Source organism: Hyperoodon ampullatus, assembly GCF_949752795.1.
Source record: "Hyperoodon ampullatus genome assembly, chromosome: 1".
Classification (NCBI taxonomy): domain Eukaryota; kingdom Metazoa; phylum Chordata; class Mammalia; order Artiodactyla; family Ziphiidae; genus Hyperoodon; species Hyperoodon ampullatus.
The window spans coordinates 168,029,434-168,044,816 of NC_136914.1; positions in this window are offsets into that span (position 1 = coordinate 168,029,434).

Consider the following 15,383-nt stretch of genomic DNA (forward strand, 5'->3'; position numbering starts at 1 on the left):
CTCTGTCATCCTATATGCAACGTAGCAGATTTTTCTCTATATACATTCAAACACATACTCGTGTTTTTTGAACACATGAAGCTATGTTTGATATCAGGACTACAACTGAGAGCAGAATCATTCAACTGCAAGTTCTAGGCTTTTTACACATTAACAGGCTGATTTCAAACATTTCCTGATCTGTTTCCTCTCCAACCTAACTTCTACAGTGCTGCCAGAGCAAGCACCCTAAGTGAGGGTCCTGACCGAATGATCTGATCCCCTACTTAAGATGTCGTAGGAAAATGGGGTGCGAGAGGATGGTCACATCCCGGGTCTCCAGTGAGTCCCTGGGACTGGCCGCCAAATGAGGGTCCTTGGCTTCATGCAGGAAAGAATTCCAGAGCGAGCTGAAGTAGAGTCAAAGCAGATTTAAAGCAGAAATACACACTCTACAGACAGAGTGTGGGCCATCTCAGAAGATGAGAGGCCCTGAAATATGGGGTTGTTAGTGTTTATGGGCTGGGTATTTTCATAGGCTAACAAGTGGGAGGATTATTCCAACTATTTTGGAGAAGGGGCAGGAATTTCAAGGAATTGGGCCACTGCTCACTTTTGGCCTTTTATGGTCAGCCTCAGAACTGTCGTGGCACCTGTGGGTGTGTCATTTAGACGCTAATGCATTACAATGAGCATATGATGAGGCTCAAGGTCCACTGGAATCTCCTGCCATCTTGGGCCTAGTTGGTTCTAACCCGTTTATGTCGTGTCCTCAGCGGCTGTGTCCTTCTTTTAAAGGTTGTGCCATGCCCCCTTCCCTCCTGTGTCACAAACTCATCAGTGCAAAATAAAATCCATAGTTTTAAATCTAGCATTCAAGGTCTCTCCATTTGCCCCCAAACTGCCTTCCTCACCTTGTGTCCCCAGAGACCCTCCATGCTCTGCAGCCGCCTATTCTCAGTTCCCCATTCTCAACAAAACCCTCATATTCGGTCCCTTCACTCACCTCCTCCTTGAAGCCTCACTTTGTTCCAGTTTCAGATGCATTTGTTTTTAATGTCTCTCTGAAGGACAGTGACTTCATCCATTGTCTTTGTGTCTGTCACAAGGCTTCACCCTGAACTACGATGACCCAGTGAGCATTTGATATGTGAAGGAATCAATACTGCATTTGCATTTAAGATTGAGCAAGATGATCAGGTTTGGGGAATATGAAGAAAAATCCTACACTACTCTTGTTGACCGCAAGTTCATGTGTCCGAAGCACAGTGAGGCCAAATGAAAGGAAACATCGGAGTTTGGAGCAGGGAAAGGTTTATTGCAGGACCGAGCAAGGAGAATGGGTGACTCATGCTCAAATACCCCAGACTCCTCAATGGGTTTGGGGGAATAGGTTTTATAGGCAAAATTTGGGGTGAGGGATGCTGGGTGTGTGACCTTCCTCTGATTGGTTGGTGATGAGATAACAGGATGGTGTTCCAAGAATCTCAATCATCAGCCTTCTGGTTCCAACCAGTCTTCGGTCTCAGTGTGTAGTTACCACCCAAGTGGAGGGTTCCTGTAGGAGAACTCAAAGATGTATTGTCATGTATGTCCCTTGGGGAGGAACTAGGTCTCTGCTGTATTGCCAAACTATTGTTTCTTAACTGACTTTCCTTTGTTTCTGTAATACATTCTCTCACTTCCCTGATTAGCAACTGTTGGAATCTGCCCTTTGGTTCAGGGAAGGTCTAGGAGGCTGAAGCCTTTTTCCTGCAAATAAGAAACGGGGACACAGAAAGGATTTTGTACCCAGGAGGGCCCCACAGTGTGTCCTGCTCCATTTCACTACTCCTCCTGGGTTTCTCCTTTACTAGCCACACAGAACACCTCACTTCTGACACTTCTGGTTGCCAGATATGTGGGTTTTTTCCCACATCAAGCAATTCTCTGACACCAGCCGCGTGTCCTACATTTCAGCTTGATTCAGATGCTATCTACCTGGAGACAGCGTTAGATTCCACGGGTTAAGGGCTCAGTCCCACAAGACTGTCCCTCCCCCCTCCACCAAGCCAGTTGTCAGCCCATGTTTGTTACTGAACCAAACTTGGGTCTGCTGGTCCATGCACAGTAAAGCCAATCTACTGACACTGGGTCGTGGTAAAGGAAAGTGCAGCGTGTATTGTAAGATGCCATACAAGGAGTCCAGAACAGCTAGTGCTCAAAAAAGCCCGAACTCCCTGATGTGGTTCAGCAAAGCAGTGTTAAAGGCCCGGTAAGGGAAGGGAGTTTCAGAGTATATGGTCAGCTCGTGCACAATTCTCTGATTGGTTGATGGTGAGGTAACAGAGCAGTGTCATAATGATAACTAACATTATCAATCCTCAGGCTCCAGGAAGTCTGGGGGCTACGTGCTCATGGTCATCAAGTAGTCAACATCTTCCATTTGCTGGGGGTTTTAGCATCTGCAAAAACAACTCAAGAAATGTGCATCAGATACTGTTAACTTACTTCAGAGGGGAGCTACAGCAGAGGATATGGGGGTGGGGTCCGTCCTGGGAAAGCCCCATAGTGTCCTGCTCCGTTACAGGTTGCCACTTGTGCTTCTGACTGACCAGCTATAGATCAGAGGTTCCTACGACCTCCTCTTTGTGTTTGATTCATTTGCTGAAGTGGGTCACATGACTCAGGTCACATAACTCTAGTGTTTACTCACTAGATTACCATTTAATACAAAGTATGTAACTTAGGAACAGCCAGATGGAAGAGATGCAGAGGACAAGGTACGGGGAAAGGGCACAGAGCCTCCACGCCCTCTGCAAGCCCCACTTCTGCCACATCTCCGTGGATTCACAAACCTGGAAGCTCTCCTTTGGGGTTTCTATGAAGCCTTCCTTACACAGGCATGATTGATTAAATCATTGGCCATTGGTGATTGGACTCAAACTCCAGCCCTTCTTCCCTCCCCTGAGGTCAAGGGGGTGAAATTGAAAGTTCCAATCCTCTAGTCATGTGGTTGGTTCCCCTGACAAGCAGCCTCCATTCTTACCTGTGGGCTTTCCAAAATTTCACTCATTAAGATAACAAAGAAATATTTACTGCCCTCCTCAGGAAATTCCAAGGTTTTTAGGAGCTCTGTGCCAGGAGCAGGGATGAAGACCAAACCTATATTTCTTATTATAAATCACAATATTACAGGGAACCAAGTGAGGTTGCAGCCCAACATTGTGGCTAAGAGCAGATTCTGTTAGGTGTGAATGAAAAATATTGCCTGCTATATCAGTAAGCAAAGGATGTTGCAGCCATCAAGCCATCAGCCACTGCAGTCACCTTCTAACGATGCACCTTGAGGAGGCTCAGGACCAGATAGCACAAGATACTGGCCACAGATAGCTGAGGTGCATATCAAAAGAATGATTTCAGTGAACCCAGACTCTTGCATCTTCCCATATACAGAAAAGCGTTAAATTCTTTAACTCAAGATATCTGGATTTTTTAAATTAACAGTCATCTTTTGATGTTCCACTACCTGGTCTTTGTTGCAGAAACGCCTCTGTATCCTGGCTCCTCCCTTACCTCTTTGGAGCAGTCCCTCAGAGCTATTTGAGACGCTGTATTCTGCACTTAAGTCCTCAGTTTTGTCTGCCGAATGAAACATAATTCTCAACTTTTAGGTTGTGCATTTTTTTCAGTCGACATAGGTCTGGCCAGTTCTGCCTTTATCACTTGCTAGCTGTGTGGCTCTGGGCAGATCTTGTATGTCTCCAAGTTGCATCACCTTGTTGTAAATAGGGATTGCAAGTACTCAGAATGAAATAGGTCCATGTGCATAAAGAACCCAGGACAGTGCCAGGCCCGTGATAAGTGAGCACTGTGTAAGTGTTAGTTGCTAATATTGTTATTAAGACAGGAGGGAAGGGGGCAGGGCACAACCTTTTAAAAGAATGACATAGCCATTGAGGCTATGACATAAACTGTTTAGAACCAATTATGCCCACAGGGAGATTCGACTTCCAGTAGAACTTGAGCCTCATTATACGCTCATTGTAATGCAGTAGCATGCTAAATGATACACCCACAAGCGCCATGACAGTTTCGAGGCCAACCATGAAAGGCCAAAAAGGGGGCTGTGGCCCAATTCCTGGAAATCTCTGTCCCTTCCCCAAATAGTTGGAATAAGCCTCCCACTTATTAGCTTATAGAATTGCCCATCCCATAGAAACTAACCACCCGATATTTCAGGGCTTCTCGCCTTCTAAGATGGCCAACACTCTGTCTATGGAGTGTGCATCTCCCTAAATAAACCTGCTTTCCCACTTAATTCTTGGGGCAGAATCCCCCTGCCTGCCCTCTTGTATCTCTCACAAGGGTCCTGTATTAATAAATCTACTTCTTGCCTATCCCTCTGTCTCTCGCTGAATTCCTTCTGCGTTGAGACATAAAGAACCTGAGCTTCAGTAAGTCCTGATACCAGGTGAGTGATTTTAATTAAAAGACAGAGGGTTCGAGCCCCAGCCCGTGGGTTCAAGTTCTAATCTGAGTTTTGGCTGGTTTCGAGTGCCAGTCTGAGGTGTGTGCTTTCATTATTACTACTAGAGATGTTTGATACCTATCTAAACACTATCTGCCAATACAGTACTTTCTAGTGAAGTCCAGAGATTACTGTGCAGCAGGCACTGTGCCAACTACTTTCATAGGTGCCCTTTTTAGTCCTCACCACCCCATGAGATCAGTTCTATTATATCCTGTTTTGCGAGGAGAAAGTGTAGAAGTAGAGAGTTTCATTACATGGCTAAGATCACACAACTCCAGCATCTCTGAGAGTTCCTCCTGCCCTGGGCAGGGATGGTGGCAGCCAGCCTTAGCAGAAGTAGTGATATACCAGCTCTGCTTCTTCATGAACTGACATCCAGTGCCAGCACCAAGCCTGGCACTTAGTAGGTACTTAATGCATATCTTGAGTGAGTGAATAATGATTGGCATTTGACCACAAACGAAATGCACATGAAAGGCCCCAGAGCACAAGAGAGAGAACTGGGCAGGCATGTTGAGGAACTGAGTACTAGTCTATTCTGTTCTGTTCTGGGTCTCCTTGGTAGCCACCCTAAAAATTGGTCATTTTCCCTCTAGCATGACATACTTGATAACAAGTGACTTTCAGAACCTGAAGAGGAATGGTAGAAACTATCATGGTGAAGATGGTTAACTTAAAATGATAAAAGATGCAATTACTTTACCAGCAAAATGGGTTTATCTGGGAGCAGCAAAGAACTGAAATTCAGGACAGGCAACTATGGCAACCATATGCAAGTCCAGTAGAGCAAAGTAGAGGGAACTCTTTTATAGAGGAATAGGGGAAGTTAAGACGGGCTGTTATAAACAAAAAGTCCACTGGGGCTTCCCTGGTGGCGCAGTGGTTGAGAGTCCGCCTGCCGATGCAGGCGACACGGGTTCGTGCCCCGGTCTGGGAAGATCCCATATGCCGCGGAGCGGCTGGGCCCGTGAGCCATGGCCACTGAGCCTGCGCGTCCGGAGCCTGTGCTTCGCAATGGGAGAGGCCACAACAGTGAGAGGCCCGCGTACAGCACCAAAAAAAAAAAAAAAAGTCCACTGAAGGAAACTGGGAGTTTGAAGTATGGTGGCTTTTCATTGGCTGAGTTGTTACCAGGCAAGGAGAAAAAATTTCTCCCTCCTGCTGGCAGTAGTAAAGTAGTGTCATTTCCTGTGGGAGATGCAAGATACATCTCTTCCTTCTGGGATCTGTATTGACTTAGAGTGGTACCTGCATGAGAATTCCCCTTCAGCCCTCCTGACTCCATTTTAGTGAGGTTTCCCTTTATTAATTTTGACATGATACTGACAGCTCAGCAAGTGTCAAGGCACAAATGCCTTTGACTCCCACAGAAAGGAAGCCAAAATCTCCAGCGACCCTGGCTGAGGTTGGTCCATGTCAACGTCCCTCAAAAACTTCAGAAGCAACAGGACAAAATAGAAGCCCAATTTGAAAAGGAATTTCAGACCTTTGAGATAAAGTGTAATGTTTATGAGCATTTCCTTGCCAAGATATTCACTCTGTATGGTGCATGTATTAATGTAGTGGAGGGACGTGCACAAAGATGAGAAGATGAAATGTTAAAGAGGGAGGACCTGGATTCTGAGGCACCTGAGGCAAATTAAAAAGAAAAAGAATGAGAAAAAATCCTAAAAACATTCCTGAATATTGGTTGATTTAACAAATATTTTGGAAGGCACAGGACTTTGATCAAAAAATGTGGTGACCCTCTTCTGGTGATCTTCAGAGATGTGAAGTGGGAGTGATCACATCTTGGCTGGCTGATCGGTTACATGTCTGAAATTCCCCTTGAACACAAATGTTGCGGACTAAATTGGGTTCCTCCCCAGTTCATGTTTTGTTATGGCAGCCCCAGCAAACTAATACAACAGTGAATATTTCAAAAGTAAGATGTAGAGGCAGACCTGTGCTGAAGTGAAAACCAGCTTTCTCAACTCCTTCTTCTGTGAGATAATGAAAATTGAGGTTTGCAAGAGTGCTAAATAGATACGGTGAATAAAGAGCGTCACTTAGAGAAGAATTCATAGTCTCACTCCATGTGGGACAGTCCAAAGCAGAGCTGAACCAGCCCTGAATGGTATTCTTCCATTTATTTAGTCTTTCCAAAATTCCTCAGTGCCCGAAAGTGGAACTCATGAAAACGAAACTTCACTGAAGACTTTGCAATTGCGAGAACTTCATTTATAAGCTTTTGAAACACAGAGCTCAGCTTTACACTTTACACGAGGAGACTTGTGGCACCAAAGAAAAGGGTAAACTCAGACACTTTACTGGCGAGCAGGGCTCAACTATTGTTGAGATTGGGAAGCTGTCTTTTTAAGACCTGGCCAGGGTTCTGAACATCCACATTAATAACCAATGAAGCAGGTGGCAGGATCTGCACTATGCTAATTTCAACACAACTATTCATTACTTATAGCCTTATGCTTCTGTGTTTCCTTGGTAGAGTCTATCCCAAATTAAGTCCCAATAATAAGAAATGTGTATGTATGAAATCGCTTTACTTAGAATTTTAGGAATATAGTTCTTTTTCTCCCCAAAAGATGTGGATTGAAGCAGATTCCCAAAATCATATTTTCATTGTTATGTTATTTTCATCCTTTCAAATTCCCATTGTCATGTATCTGTTAAAGGGTAGCTGTCAAAATTACCCAAAGTCTTCACTCAAAAGATTTATTTACTTGAGAAAAATGCATGTCGAAAAGCCAGTCCAAGTGTGTGTGTTTCTGCCCTGTGCAGAAATAGAAAGGGTTTAATTTGATTTGTGTCAGCTGCACCTGCATGAGTTTGTGATAGAAATGTGACGTGATAATTCTAAGATGCGGCTTGTAAAATTTTGCTATTTGGGAATAGCTGGCACATAGTTAAAATCTCTTGGAAGAACACATTAAGCTTGCTTGGACTGGATTCTGTGTGACACAGTGATCTGCACGGAATTATAATCAGAATGGAGTTCTTGTTTACCACTGCTGCTGTTAATAACATTTAGGAGGGTTAGAGAGAGGTGGGGAGGGAGGGAGACTCTCCTGACCCTGATAATTAAACTAGGAATTGCTCTCTATTTTTATGTGTGTGATGGAGACACAGGGTGCTTTGGGATGGCAGAGTTGAGACCTAACTCGATGTAATATCAGGGAAGGAAGGCTTCCTAGAGGAAGTGACCTCTAAGTTGAGATGGGAAAGATAAGGGCTATTCAGCCAGATGAGAGGTGGGGGCATGAGGAGGTGGGTTGAAAGTATTTCCAGGCATAGAGACTAATATGTACAAAGGTTTATGTCCTCAGCTTATTGAGTCTGTCTTAAATGTTTGCACTTTGTTTATTTAACACCTTTATACTCCTCAGGCAGTAGTTACTGGTTATCTTGATTAGGAGTCCTGGGAGAGGTAGTGACTGCTGGAGGTGTCATATCCAAGAACCCAGGACTGTTTGAACTTCTCCCCTCTCCTCTAGTGGACTTGTCACACATGCTACAGGCAAGCCCAAGCACAGATTGGAAACTGGCAATTATTATTTAACCACTAGATTGTCAGGCTGCTGATTAGGGCCAACCCTGGCTAAGCTGAGTGAATGTGCCCCAGAGCACCTCACTCTCACGATATGGTCACCTCGCTCACAAGTAAAAGTGCCTCAAGAATTCCTTGCTCCCAGCAATCACATCAGGATCTGCTCCTTCCTGAAAGGGGGTGACAGGGCATTGGGGGGTGGAAGGAGGTGAGGCTAGGCAGATTAAGTAGGGAGAAGTGCTGAAACATTCTGTCTGCACCCTCGATAACCTTCATGAAAAGTCACAGTGATAGACATGGAAGCAACCTAAATGTTCATCGACAGATGAATGTGTAAAGAAGATGTGGTGCATATATACGATGCACTATTACTTTGCCATAAAAAATGAAATTATGCCTTTTGCAGCAAGATGGATGGACCTGGAGATTATTATACTAAGTGAAGTAAGCCAGACAGAGAAAGGCAAATATCATATGACATCACTTATATGTGGGATCTAAAAAAATGACACAAATGAACTTGTTTACAAAACAGAAACAGACTCTCAGTCTTCAAAAACAAAACCTATGCTTACCAAAAGGGAAAGGTCGGGGGGGGAGGGATAAACTGAGAGTTTGGGAGTAACATGTACACACTACTATATATAAAATAGATAACCAACAAGGACCCACTGTATGGCACAGGCATCTCTACTCAATATTCTGTAATAAACTATATGGGAAAAAAATCTGAAAAAGAATGGATACATGTATATGAATAAGTGAATCACTTCGCTGTACACCTGAAACTAACACAACATTGTCAATCAACTATACTCTAATATAAAATAAAAACTAAAAAATAAAAGGTCACAGTGATAGTTGTCCGGAAGCTCTCAGACTTCAAAGGGGCTCACAACGTAGTTGAGGAAGGGTACAATTGACAGCATTATTGAGAAGATGTTTGCCAATGGTCCACAGCGGCCACATTTGACCCATCACTTGCTTTTGTACAACCCAAAAGCCATGAGGGGGTTTTACATTTTTAAATAGTTGAAAAAAGCAAAAGAAGAACAATATTTCATGACGTGGAAATGACATGAAGTTCAAACTTCAGTGTCCGGAAGTAAGGTTTTATTGGAACCCAGCCACGTTCACTTGTTTACGTATTGTCTGTGGCTGCTTCTGAGCTACAGTAGCAGAACTGAGTAGCTGCAACAGAGATTGTATGACCAGCAAAGTTGAAAGTACTTATTATTGGGCCCTTTAAAGAAAATGCTCACTGACCTATGACCTAAAAGTCTGAGGAAGTCAGTAGCCCCCAGCCCAGTTACTACACTGGGAGAAGCATGGACAGTCTGGTTGGTGCCTGATGGCTCCACTCTTTCCTTCCTTCAGACACATGATGCAAACCAATAATATTACCTTTCCTCCTAACATTCTCAGCTCTGCTGTCACAGCTGTGACAAGTCCGTGACAAGCAGTTTCTCAGCAGAAGGAGAAGGTCTTTTTTCCCCAGGCTTTTGTTGAGCTGTTTTCCCTGGAGAGTTTGAGAATAAAGGAATCCCTTTTACTAATTGTGCCAGATTAAGCTGTTGACTGACTTAACGACTTAGTCAGAAGTTATACTGACTTTCCTCAAAAGCAGACCCGGTGACAGAAAATAAGTCCAAGTAAATCGCAAGTCAATTTGGGAAGTGCTCCCAAGAAACGCTGGTGAGGGAGTGGAAAGTGAGTCAGGGAGGGCAGGAAGGCAATCCAGGTTATCAGGGGAGCAACTGTAGACAGTGTAGAACATACTTCAGAGTTTCTGCACCTGAGAATGGGAGGAGGTTGATATATTTTTCTACCTATCAGTCATGGGTGGAGGACAGCTCCCACGAGGACCTCTGGTCTACACCATAGAGGCAACCGCCAACAGGAACAGAGATGGCACACCGATGATGGCAGTGCGATGCCACTTGCCCTTTTGTCCCCGAGCCTGTGCTTGTGGCAGTTGCACAAATGTTAACTCTCTGGCCTGAGATCTGTGACAGAAATTGCCAGTCATAAATGATATCGGTAAATTATTACAAAACAAAAGTATACACATGGGCACCGCAACAAAGCACGTCAGGGGATTATTGGAATTTTTCAAAGAATTTAGAGTCTCTGGTTTTGAAAACTGCTGCAACATTCCAGAGCAAATATCCACAGGCTTAGAGATAAAGCTAAATTTAAAGATTGATGCAATGGACAGAAAATAAATGGTATGTTCACATGAAGTTCTAGATGAACTAATGATTAATAAGAAACCGTTTTAAAGAGGGTTTTTCCCTGTAATTTAAGGTACAGTGAAAGAATGAATAAAGAAGCACTTAGAATTATGAACAAATCATGAAGTCACTTCTGGTTTGTTACACAAGTTACAGAAACTATCGGAGGAAGCATCAAAATGCTATTGTATAACTTAACGCTTGAAACCGAATTCAGACTTACACAGAAGTTCCTTGAGAAACAGCCAGTACAAGAGGAACACTCTGACCGTCCTCTGTCCTCCTGCAAGCAGGAGGTAATTCTCCCATGTGAAAGGTACCCTCCCTGTGCCAAGAGGTTAGAAGGCATCCTTAGCACCAGAAATAGAAAATTTGGACTAAGGAGGCTGTATAAACAAAGCCTGTTACTTCTTCACTAATTTACTACTCTAAACCCAAAGCCCCTTTTCTTGTTAGTTCCTTACAAATTACTGTGTCTACAAGGTATAAAAGCTTTCTGCTTTGGTCACTTCTTTGAGTGTCATAATTTAATGGGACTCCTGTATGTATGAAATTAAATTTGTTTTTCTCCTGTTAATCTATCTTATGTTCATTTAATTATTAGACCAGCCAAAGAATCTAGAAGGGAAAAAGGGCAAATTTTCCACCCTTACAGTGCCCTCTTGCTCTTAGAGACATTAAAAGTCAAAAGTGTTCCGAGTTATACAATTAATGGATCCAAGCCATACACCCAAGGGTGGTTTGTGCTGTTTTCAACATCCACTGAAGTCTTCCAAGGGGCATACTTCTTTCATAGCAGTAGGAGGTGCAAGATGTAAGATGTTCATTATTTTGTAGGGCACATCTTGGCATGTCCCACACCACTGGCTCACTGTAACTTTACTCCTGAATCTTTATAGGGTTGTTTTATCTCCCACATTCTAGCTTGCATGTGTTTTACCAGGGCATCTAGGAGACTTGCTACTTCATACTACTAGTTTTAGCCAACATGATATCAATATAAGGGGCCAGACTGTTAGACAGAATGTTTAGACAATCAAGGTCTTTTTAGACTGTCCAAGGATCTAAAGCAGTAGAGCTACCATAGCCCTTGGGCAAGATGGCCAGCCACTGCATGTTCCAGGTGAGCGTGAACTGCTTCTGATCCTTCTTCCCAAAGGAGATTGAAAATAAGGCATTCAAAGCATACCAAGTGCCCAAATCTGCGATAATTTACTCTGATAAAGATACTACCTTCTGGCATTGCAACTACGAATTGGGATTACCACTTGATTAAATATATAATAGCCTGCTGCCTTCTGACATAATCCATCTAGTGTTTGGTTTTTGCAGGGGCTAGACTGAATTAAATGAGGATATGGTGGAATAATCCACCCTGCTTTATTTTTTTGAGTCTTTGAGGGTGGTCTTAAGCTCTTGCATTGCACCTGGGATGTGGTCCTGCTTCTGGAATGGGGGTCAGTTTCAGAGGCTTCCATTTGGTCTTTCCTACTGTAATAGCTATTACAGGTCAAGGAACCAATGTTAGGGGTTAGGGAAGGGTTAGGGAAATGACCACTGGATGGGTCCCTGGACAATGAGACCCACTGTGATAAACTTTGGCCAGGAGTCCATTAGTTACCTGGCCTCAGTAAGCCCTTATTTAACTAAGGGGGGCCATGACTGTGTTTTGGGTCTTGTAGCTGTGACAGTTCAAATTTTATAGTCAGTGGTCATAAGAAGGTCAGAATATTTCCATTCTTCTAATGTGCAGTAACTCAGATGAATGGCCATAGGTCATTTTGAAGGAAAGGTTGAAAGAATCACTATTTTATATACTTGCTGTGGCATTGCAGGACACTTCCTCCCCCTTAAATGATTGGATCTGGGTTTGAGATTCCAGATACACGTCTGGGGATTGGGTGAAGGATTGTGATCCTCCACTGTAATAGCAGACATCAGCCTTTGGCTCATTTGCTGTATATCAGTGTTTTTTTTGTTTTTTTTTTTTTGCGGTACGCGGGCCTCTCACTGTTGTGGCCTCTCCCATTGTGGAGCACAGGCTCCGGACGCGCAGACTCAGTGGCCATGGCTCATGGGCCCAACCGCTCTGCGGCATGTGGGATCTTCCTGGACCGGGGCACGAACCCGTGTCCCCTGCATCGGCAGGTGGACTCTCAACCACTGTGCCACCAGGGAAGCCCTGTATATCACTTTTGATTGTAAAGGTCAAGCAACATTCTCATTGATTGCCCACAGCTATATCTTGCTCTAAGGAACTATAGGATCTATTAGCCTCTGTCGCAGATTCCTGCCTGCCAGGCCCCCATTTGCCATGTCAACTCATTGCCATATGGCAGTCATATGTGCCTTGCCTATGCCAGTTAAGTGTTGCCTCCCAGTCTCTGCAATTCTGGAATCCTATTTTTCCTCTTGGCACTAGGAAGCACAATCCCATGGCAACATCACTACCACCATCCCTGGCCTTCAGAACACAGCCACTTATGAGCTTCTCCATGAGGACAGTACCCCCATCACTAGCACATTCTTTACTGTTTTAACAAAGAGCATCTCTGGGTGCTCTGAGGGAACATAGTCAGCTGGATGTGTTACATATTCTTTCCAGCATGCCCATCTCTCTGAGCCTTTAACCCCTTTCTTACTACTCTGCCAAAGTAAAGTAATAAATAAATCTTATCTCATTGACTTCAGGGCATCTTTTATTCCAGATTTCAATGAGCAATTCCAACAATGTTATTAGGACTAGGTCCTAGGTGTCCTTGTCAGATTGTTAAATTTTGAATGATGGGAGAGTGTCCCCTTATCGATACATTCTTTTTTTTTCTTTTTAAATTAATTAATTAATTATATTTGGTTTTGGCTGCGTTGGGTCGTTGCTGCACACAGGCTTTCTCTAGTTGCGGTGAGCAGGGGTTACTCTGTGTTGTGATGCACAGGCATCTCACTGCGGTGGCTTCCCTTGTTGCAGAGCACGGGCTCTAGGGCGCGTGGGCTTCAGCAGTTGTGGCACACGGGCTCAGCAGTTGTGGCTCACGGGCTCCAGAGTGCAGGCTCAGTAGTTGTGGCGCACGGGCTTATTTGCTCCGCAGCATGTGGGATCTTCCCAGACCAGGGTTCCAACCCGTGTCCCCTGCATTGGCAGGCGGATTCTTAACCACTGCGCCACCAGGGAAGCCCCAAACCTAGTTATAATCTAAAAGCAATGAAGGGAGTCAGGTCCTGAAGAGGGCAAGAATCATCCTGCCATGTGAAGCCTGTGCACATCTTCAGGCAAAGGGAGCTGCTGTCCTCCAGAAAGGAGGAGAAAGCCAGTCCTACCTACTCTGGGGGGTCAAGGTTTTCAATCACATATACAAAGATGTGCCCATCCTGAGTCTCAGGGTCTCACTCCTTCCCTAGAAGGGATGTAGATCTACCAGGGCTATGAATTCAGATTTCTTGTCACTCTGCTCTGCTCACAGTGAACGTACTGGGCTCGCATGATATTCAGCACAGCCTGCCCTGCAGCTGCAGGAGGTGAGTGTCTCCTTAAATGCACCATAGAGGTCTTCTAGCCTTCCACCGTACCTTAGTTGATAGCTGGCTAACCTGATTCTGTCATTTTCTTCCCTTAGCACTTTGGGGGTAGCAGAAAGCAACAACCTACTCCACATTCCTTATAATACTATTTTCCTTACCTCTCTCAGTGGCTCAGATAGTATATAAGTGGGTGTATTCATTTCCCGGAGCCCATGAGCTTCCCTCCTGTGATGGTCCTAGTGATTGTAATGCCACTGTATGTCAGGGGAGGGGTACATTGAGACCAGGGAGGGAAGAAGCCAATAAAGGATGGATTTCCAGGCAAATTGTCACTGAGGGCAACTGGAACTTGATCCTGCAGGCAGCTTTGGGCGGACAGGGTAGAACACTTCAGAGGCACATGTGAGCTGAGGTCTTTATTCTTCATTCCAGTCAGTCATTGGTTGAGGGCTGCTCCCAGGGAGGGTGTGAATTCCTGGGCACTTTCAGGCTACCCTGTATGTGGATAGAGCAGGTATTGGAAGTCAGAGAAAGCTCCCAGACAAAAGAGTTGCAGGTGCCTCCTCTGGGCAGTTGGACAAGTGCCCAGAAACTGTCCAAGGGGGTAAGCATCACGCACCAGCATTATCTGCTATGGTTGGTTTCTTTCTCACTTGATTTAAGTACTTCCCAGTTGAGGTAAGGGATTTTATTTAGGGATTCTTTCTGGGATCCTTTCAATTTTGCCTCTGCCTCGAAATCCCTTCTTGCTACAGTACTGCCTAATTCATGGCAGGCTTCCTACCCCATCCCTTTCCTGGTCACTTTCGTATTTTTCAAAGCAAAGGATACCTTTGAAAATAAAGGTATTTATTTCATTAAAATGACGGAGATTCCTTGTTTAAAACTATAACAAACCCAAAATGTAGCAGATGTGGCTTTCTCTAGCAAATGACAGTGAGGAATAGTTAGCAATCCATTCCTACCCCTTCAGGTGGAAGAATTTTAATATGTATCTCTGCTCAAAACTAGAGAGAAGTTCATTAATTATTTGTAAAAGACAGCAGGATGAAGAAGATACAGATCTTAAACCTCAAGGAGCTACTATTCAGAACTGTGCTGTCCAATATGGTAGCCACTAGCCCCTTATGTCTACTGAGCATCCCAACTGAGATGTGTTATAAATATAAAATAAACACCATATGTCAGAAACTTAGTACAGAGAAAAAAGAATGTAAGCAATCACATTAATAATTCTTATATTCACTGTATGTTGAAATGATGTTTTGGATTGGTTGGGTTAAATAAAATATATTATTAAAATTAATTATGCCTGTTTCTTTTTGCTTTTTTAAAAAATATGGCTACTGGAAAAATTAAAATTACATCTATGGCTCACGTTATATTTCTACTGGACAGTGCTGATCTAGAAAGAATTATCACATGGCCCGCCATGAACTACAACGTGAGTCAAAAGTCCACAAATTTGAGCCCTCAGGACAGTTAAGCTCTTTCTGAATTCTTGAAGAGGGAACAATTAATTAAAAAATGAAACCATTGTGCACTTCTCACCAATTTACCTGTCACAGCAAATTATTTGATTCACCAATTAGGG